The 7,216-nt window shown below is 38.7% G+C and overlaps 1 long non-coding RNA gene across 1 annotated transcript; it reads right to left on the bottom strand.

The window, feature by feature from the left end:
* Nucleotides 1–1,285: 1,285 nt before the first annotated feature.
* Nucleotides 1,286–2,839, bottom strand: LOC138241032 (uncharacterized). The gene is made up of 3 exons (XR_011190237.1): nt 2,480–2,839; nt 1,907–2,061; nt 1,286–1,769 (listed from the first exon to the last, which is right to left on the bottom strand). It is a non-coding gene; the product is annotated as an uncharacterized lncRNA (long non-coding RNA).
* Between the last annotated feature and the right edge of the window lie 4,377 nt (nt 2,840–7,216).

Raw genomic sequence — 7,216 nt, forward strand, 5'->3', positions numbered from 1 at the left:
GAACCATCTTCAGGTCTCAGTTGTCTGCAGCCATCTGTCAAAATGAGATTCTTAGTTTTTTGCTAGCATTATTTTGGCTTGATAACTTCAAAAAACATAAGAAAACAAGAAAATGGGAAAACATACTCCTTCCAAAATCAGGTTTACTACCAAACAGCATCAAATCAAATCCCATAGAATTGAAATAACACAATAATTTATGTACAGTAACCAGACTCCATGTGTACCCTTCTTTAAACAAGGATAATGTGTTTTATAGAGTAATACATGAGATTCCTTACATTGTAAATCTCACATGAAAGCAAGGAGCCACAGAATGGCTGGCATGTTGAGGGGCAACTGAACGAAGCAGAAGAGGAAATGAATATCCCTCTGACACCAACATCAGACAATCAACAGTGAAAAAGCATGGGAATGGGTGTAGCTTGTAAAACATGGTGGTTAAGAAATACACAACAAACAGCAATGTTCACAATCCCACCTCAAATATCACAATATATTAATTGGTTTTATCCACATGATATTGTTTTTACCTCGTGGAGATCTGGACTGCTGTCTTACAGTTAAAATTTTAAGTCATATGTTTTTTCTCCATTCAACATAGAACAATCTCCTCTTAATATATCTAAATTCTTCAATTTAATACAATATTACAGCCTTTTCAACACAATACTATGTAAATGGACTACTAATTTATATTTTAAAATGGCACGATGGTTTCCATTTTGAAAGTCAAAAGAATTTGGTGTATGGCCTCTCATGCTGCTAGAGAGTAGAGGCATTCCAGGTTGGTAATAACATTTGATCTCAAGCCTTACATTGGTCTGATGAGAACTAGTTGTGCTGTTGTAGTCAATTCACACAGTGGTATTTACCTGGGGCAAGCAGTATTATACTGTAGATCTCCAAACTCGTGCCTCTGAGATACTTTTCCTTCCAGCTTTACTGTATGTGTTTTGTGGGCATTTGTTCACTCTAATAAACCTTGAATGAATGATATATGAGGTAAAATACTGCCTAACTCCCTCACAGATTTAGTACAAAAGTCTGAATCTCATTCCATTAGGTCTGATAGTATTGAAAGACTTCATCAGAGCACAGAAGGAACTGGAATCAATATTTGCTTTGTGATAAATGTGTTAGATACAACACAATGTGCAGAAAGAGGAACAATGAAACAAACAACTGATGTGGAACTAAATTGCAAAGAAATAAAGGATTGAATATCAGAAGGTGAAATCACAATGCCTGTTGTTTTTTATTTATTATCACAACACCGTGGTCTGCTCCTAATTTTATACTATACAACAAGCATCAATGCTTATTTTAGATTCAATTTAAGTAAACATTTATTGAAGTATTTAACATCTGTTTAAACTGTTGAAAGAGTCTCAGACAGGTGTTCTACTGTGCACAGTCATGACATTGTGGCTCAGAAAGGTTTTTGTAGAGAGAAAAGTTCATCTGTGTCACTGTGTTAACTGGCTGCACAGTAATACACAGCCAAGTCTGCTGCTTTTAATGAGGAAATTGCTAGTGTGGCATTTTTACTCCCATCTCCCTTCAATAAGTATTTGTTATCCTTATTGTCTTCATAAGTTGGGTTGAGTAGCTAATGTAGCCAATGACTTGAAGAGATCCTGATTGCTTGTACCACAGTATGGTAAAATAGTTTGAGATACTGTGGATGCAGTTGAGTTCAGCTGGTTCCTCAGGGTTCAGAAGCAGTGCAGCAGGAGTCTGCTGGACTTTATTACAGACTGTGAGATCTGCAGAAGACAGAGAAGAATTCATTTTAAAAAACAACACACCAAATACACAGTATAATAAATCAAAGGAAGATGATCCATCAATTCAGGACATGTTGTGATCATCTACTGGTGCCTATTTGGCATTGTTATAGTACCTGTAAGCCAGTGCAGTAAAACAGTGACCCCAATGTAAACTTGGAGCATCTTGACTCCTCAGGGCTGGATAGAGAAGAAAAGCACAGCAGCCCTGACCTGGACTGAGGGCTCTGAGTGGTAGGAGGGACAGGAAGTGACGTCACAGCAGACAAAACTGCCAATAAATGATAGGAAAAAACTGCACAGGCACACATACTGGTTTTACTTTCATTCTATTTGCTGGAACATTTCTCTATCTGCTGGGTACCTTCGTAATCTCATAGAAAGCACTGAAGCAGATGTTACATTTTGCATATAAGATTTAGTGTAATATTCTATATCAACATATGATATTCTTCAAGAGTTCTGAAGGAAGCACTATATAAACCTGATATCCAGAGCTATAAAATCCTAAAGACCCAATGACAGTCTTACATTCAGATTATAATATACATCTATATTTCTTAAAACATTTTGCAGAAGTGCCACTGTTCGATGAGGTTTTTGTAGTAGAAAATCAAAGTGCCTGTGACTACAATATAGCAGACCAGACCTTTTCACTGTTCTAGAAACATTCAATTACCGCAGCATACCTCTTTCATTATTCTAGACTGCTTTCACCAAGCTGGTCAGCTCCTCAGACGCTGCACTCACACAGGTAATGCTTGAGCTCTGCAGCTCGAGTCTTCCCAGGAGAGCTCATCCTTTCAGAGATGTCTGCCTTTCCACATAGTGAATCAACCCAGCAATAGGAGACAAGCCTGTTCTCTGTCAACAGGCTCTTCCACTTCTTCCTCATTTTTTTGACTTTTCTTCAGTTTTTTCCATCGCCTTTGTGACGATCTTGTCCAAGTATAAAACTAAAAAAAACATTTCGCTTTCTATATGAAGGTAGCAAGCAGGTTTTTTAAAAGAGCACAAAATCCTTCCAAAACTAGCTTTATAAGCTGGTCATTTTCTTTAAGATATGACTAGATTATCTTGCAGATTTATATTAAGAAACATTTTAATGTTTTAATTATTTAAGATAATAATAATAATAAACTTTGTTTTATATAGCACCTTCAAAGGTGGCTTCTCAAAGCGCTTTACAGAATGGGAACAACAATAAATAAAAAGAATACACAAGATAAAACACAATTACAATATAGAGAGGAGACTGTGGATGGTGGTACTAGGAAAAGCAGAGGTGTGAAGAATACAACCAGTTAACTAAAGGCTCTTCCAAAGAAGAAGGTTTTGAGTCTGGATTTGAAGGAGTTTATAGAAGGTGACTCTCCTGATATCCTTGGGCAGAGAGTTCCAGAGCTTGGGGACATAACAGGAGAAGGGCCTGTCACCCATACAATGTAGATGGGCTTGGGGGACAGTAAGGAGACCAGAATTAGAAGGTTGCGAGGTGGGGAGTAAGGCGATATTAGATCAGACAGGTACTGAGCCGCCAAGCCATGCAGAGCCCAATAGGTGAACATGAGGATTTTAAAGTCCACATGTAATTTGACAGGAAGCCAGTGCAAGGGCTCCAGGATAGGAGTAATGTGATCACTTGCACTAGACCTGGTCAGGATCCTGGCTGCTGAATTTTGGACATACTGCAGTTTGTTCAAAGTAGATTTAGATACCCCATCGAGTAGAGCATTACAGTAGTCAATTCAAGAGAACACAAATGTGTTCATCAGCTTTTCAGCCACAGTTAGTGATAGCATGTGGCATAGTCTAGCAATATTTCTGAGGTGAAAAAAAGATGTTTTGGCAATATGCTGCACCCCAAGGTTTTTTGATTTAGACTGAAGCTCAAGTACAGAACCAATTTTCTTGGTAAGATAAGACTTTCAAATGTTGAAATTGTATTTATTGCTGTATATTATTATACTTTTACACTATATACATCCAAGTACAGTACAGTACATGAAATTGCTTTTAAAGCGGCTTAGTATACCCAGCATGTAGTGTGCTTTCTCATAGTGGATTGCACAATCCCATAGTTCATGTGTTTAGAGAGTCTGATGTCCTGTGTTAATGGTCTCCAGTTCTGCTACAGAAAGGCAGTAAGAGTGCACTGCACTCACATTCAATTAAAAGACACCAGGATGAGACAGGGTGTCAGCTTCTTTCTCCAGTGATAAAGTGTCAGATAAACTATGAGATCAAAAGCATCATTGTGACTGAACAGGTGTGATCTACTACACAATCAGATAAACCGTCAGTTACTGTACACTGAGGAAAACAAAGAAGTTACATGTTTGTTTGTGTTTTAAGTGTGAACACTAAGGACTGTTTGATATTAAGAGGAAAGAGTTTATGTAGAGGAAAAAAGTTATCTGCAGCACTGTGTTTACTGACTGCACAGAAATACACAGCGTTGTGTGCAACTGTTAATGAGTGAATTTCCAATGAGCCATTTTTAATAGCATCTCCAGAAAGGGTGAAATTGCCTCTGAACTCTTCTTCAGGGAATACTTGTCCATATTGTAGATACCCAATGAGTTTCAAACCTCTGGCTTCAGCCTGCTGGTACCAGTACATGAGGATATAGCTGCTATCACTATTAATGCAGTAAAGGGGAGCTCTTTCTCCTGACCTCTTGAATAGCTGAGGAGGGGACTGCTGGACCAGCACACAGGCTGTAGGATCTGTGTAAAGAAAATTGAAACAACATTCAAAAGATGGAGAAATTAAATGATGGAATTAAAATTTAATTAGACTTCAACATTTAACAAAATTAAACATTACAAATACAAGGATAGTCATTTTCAATTTGATATGAAGAAACATACTTTCTTGTCTCTAGAATAAATCTTTTTTTATGGGGTTCTCACCTGTGAGCCAGTGCAGTAAGAAAGTGACCCCAATGAACACTCTGACCATCTTGACTCCTCAGTGCTGGAGAGAGAAGAGCAGCACAGCAGCCCTGACCTGGACTGAGGACTCTCAGTGGGGGGGCAGGAAGTGACATCATAGGAAGCAAACAAAAGTCAATGTCTACAGAGCACTGTAACTTTTAATTCTTACCATATTGTCTGGTTTTGCATTTTGTACCCCTTTGTTATGGTAATTTCTTTTGGACTTTTTAAAAACTTTCATTCCTTTTAATTTTCTTATATGTTTAATGACTAAGATACAGAATACTGTACAGTAAATACTAGGCACCTAGTCTAGTCCTTTGTTTGGTCCTTTAGTATCTGGTGCTATAGCTGTGTAAGCCTCAAGACTACCTCATTGGGCTTGCAGGATTGCAGTGTGAGTTTGTTGTATACACCTCAAAAAACATGAATATGTCTTTGAGATGTCAGAGTATCATGTAAGACTTTGAGTTATAAATTTATACATTTATTTTTTATAAGACTATGAGTTATCGTACAGAAACATAAAACATAGGGAAAATTAATACAGTGAAAAAAGAAGTTACATGACATGAGTGAGATGTTGATTGACATGTGCTTATTTTGCAAGGGTTAAATGTGTTTTTTTTCTATAACTGCCAATCTGGTTTTGAACTGTTTGGAGAGTCGGGCTTGTGGCAATGATTCTACAGAGACAGGGGACCAGCTGACCTGTTTCTGAGAAGCCACAGACTCCTCATCTGTGAGGAGGAATATTGCGTCTCTGAGTTACTACTTCACCAAAGACCATGAAACTTTTAGACACTTCACTTCTGGACCATATACTATTGTTCCAGCTGAGATCTGAATGAGTGTCTTTAATAGAAGCTATGTACAGTACGTATTCTGACTTGATTTTGTGTATTACTTTCTGAACACAAAAACATTTTGAGAGAAAATGTTAAGGTGCCTAAATAAACAACTTACTCCCATTGCTGCCTCACAGAGCTGTTGCCCTGGGTTCAATTGCTGCAGTGCTATCTGTGTGGAGTTTGTGTGTTCCCCCATGTTCACATGAGTTTCCTCTGAGAGCTTCGGTTTCCTCCCAGAATCCAAAGACATGCTGGTAGTTTACTGGCTTGTAGGACAAATGGCTCTGAAGTGAGTGTATGTGTCCTGTCATGGACTGAAGTTCCATTCAAGGTGTATCCTGCCTTGTGCCTGTGGCTTGGTGGGTTAGACACCAGCTCCCCCTGCGACCCAGTAGTGGATAAAGGGGTTAGAAAATGAATGGGTTGTTAGATTTTCTTTAATATTCTTTGTGGTGTTTTCTAATAACTTGATCATTCTCCCACCTACAGGACACTGCTCAAACTGCAAATACAGCAGGAGAGCAGGAGTGAGATAAACGTTTGTTTTTCTGTCTGTTTCAAATAACACTAAAGGCTCCAGCTCTTCGGGGCTCAGCTGTTTCTTGTCACACAGATGATTTTGCTGCTGGGAGGAGTCTCCCATGCTGGTTTTTGACTCAGAGCTGAGCCCTCTTGCGTCACTGTGTCTACTAGCTGCACACAGATACACTGCACTGTCTTCGGGCTTCACACTCTCCACTGTCAGAGACAGTTTCTTGCTCCCACTGCGCTTTGCGTCATACCCTGACTGGAAACCCTCTTCATATGTTGGTTTGTTGCCTTCTATAGATACAGAAATGAGCACTAGATGCCCATCTCTTTGCCACCTATACCAGTACATGTATGTATGCTCAGTGTTGTTCTGGTAACAGTGTAGCTCTGCAGCTGAGCTGGGGACCCTCAACAAACATTCTGGCCACTGGGAAATCAGAGCACCATCACAGCCACCTGAGAGAAAAATACAAGGAAATAATGAAAGTGAGTATTCTAATGACAGACTATTTTCATTTTTGGTCAGTGGAAAAGATTAGATACTTTCTGTCTTCAATGAATCAACTGTTTCAACATAAATAGCATTATGTAAAAAGTAAATTAAAAATTCTACACTGCAGATTCACAAATCTGTATCTTAGAAAAATACACCTTAATTACTTTTAGATATCATCCTTAGCAGAAAACAATGTACATTCACTGACAATATTAAATACTAAATTTAATTTAATTTCTTACCCTGGAGACTCCATGTCACCACAACTATCCATAGAATGGCTGGCATTGTGACAAGGATACAAATGCAGTGAGTTCTGAAAAATGACACGGTTTTCTCTTTTACCCTGAAGTATGGGAGGAAGTGACTTCACAAAGGAGGCAGGATATATCTACAAAATAGAATGCTTTTCCTCAGATTCAGATACAGAATACCAGCCCTTGATGTAACAGAGATCATCCATGATCTATTCTGATCAATGGACCACTGATTGCTTGGGGAGGGGAGGGCTTGGGACTCCCAGAGGTTTTAGAGAAGCTGTTTTCCTCTCCTCCGTGCCCACAAGGGCAACTGTTGTTTTACAATATTGTTGGCTGCTGCATAAGTCTT

This window comes from Lepisosteus oculatus, chromosome 8 (assembly GCF_040954835.1).
Source record: "Lepisosteus oculatus isolate fLepOcu1 chromosome 8, fLepOcu1.hap2, whole genome shotgun sequence".
Lineage (NCBI taxonomy): Eukaryota > Metazoa > Chordata > Actinopteri > Semionotiformes > Lepisosteidae > Lepisosteus > Lepisosteus oculatus.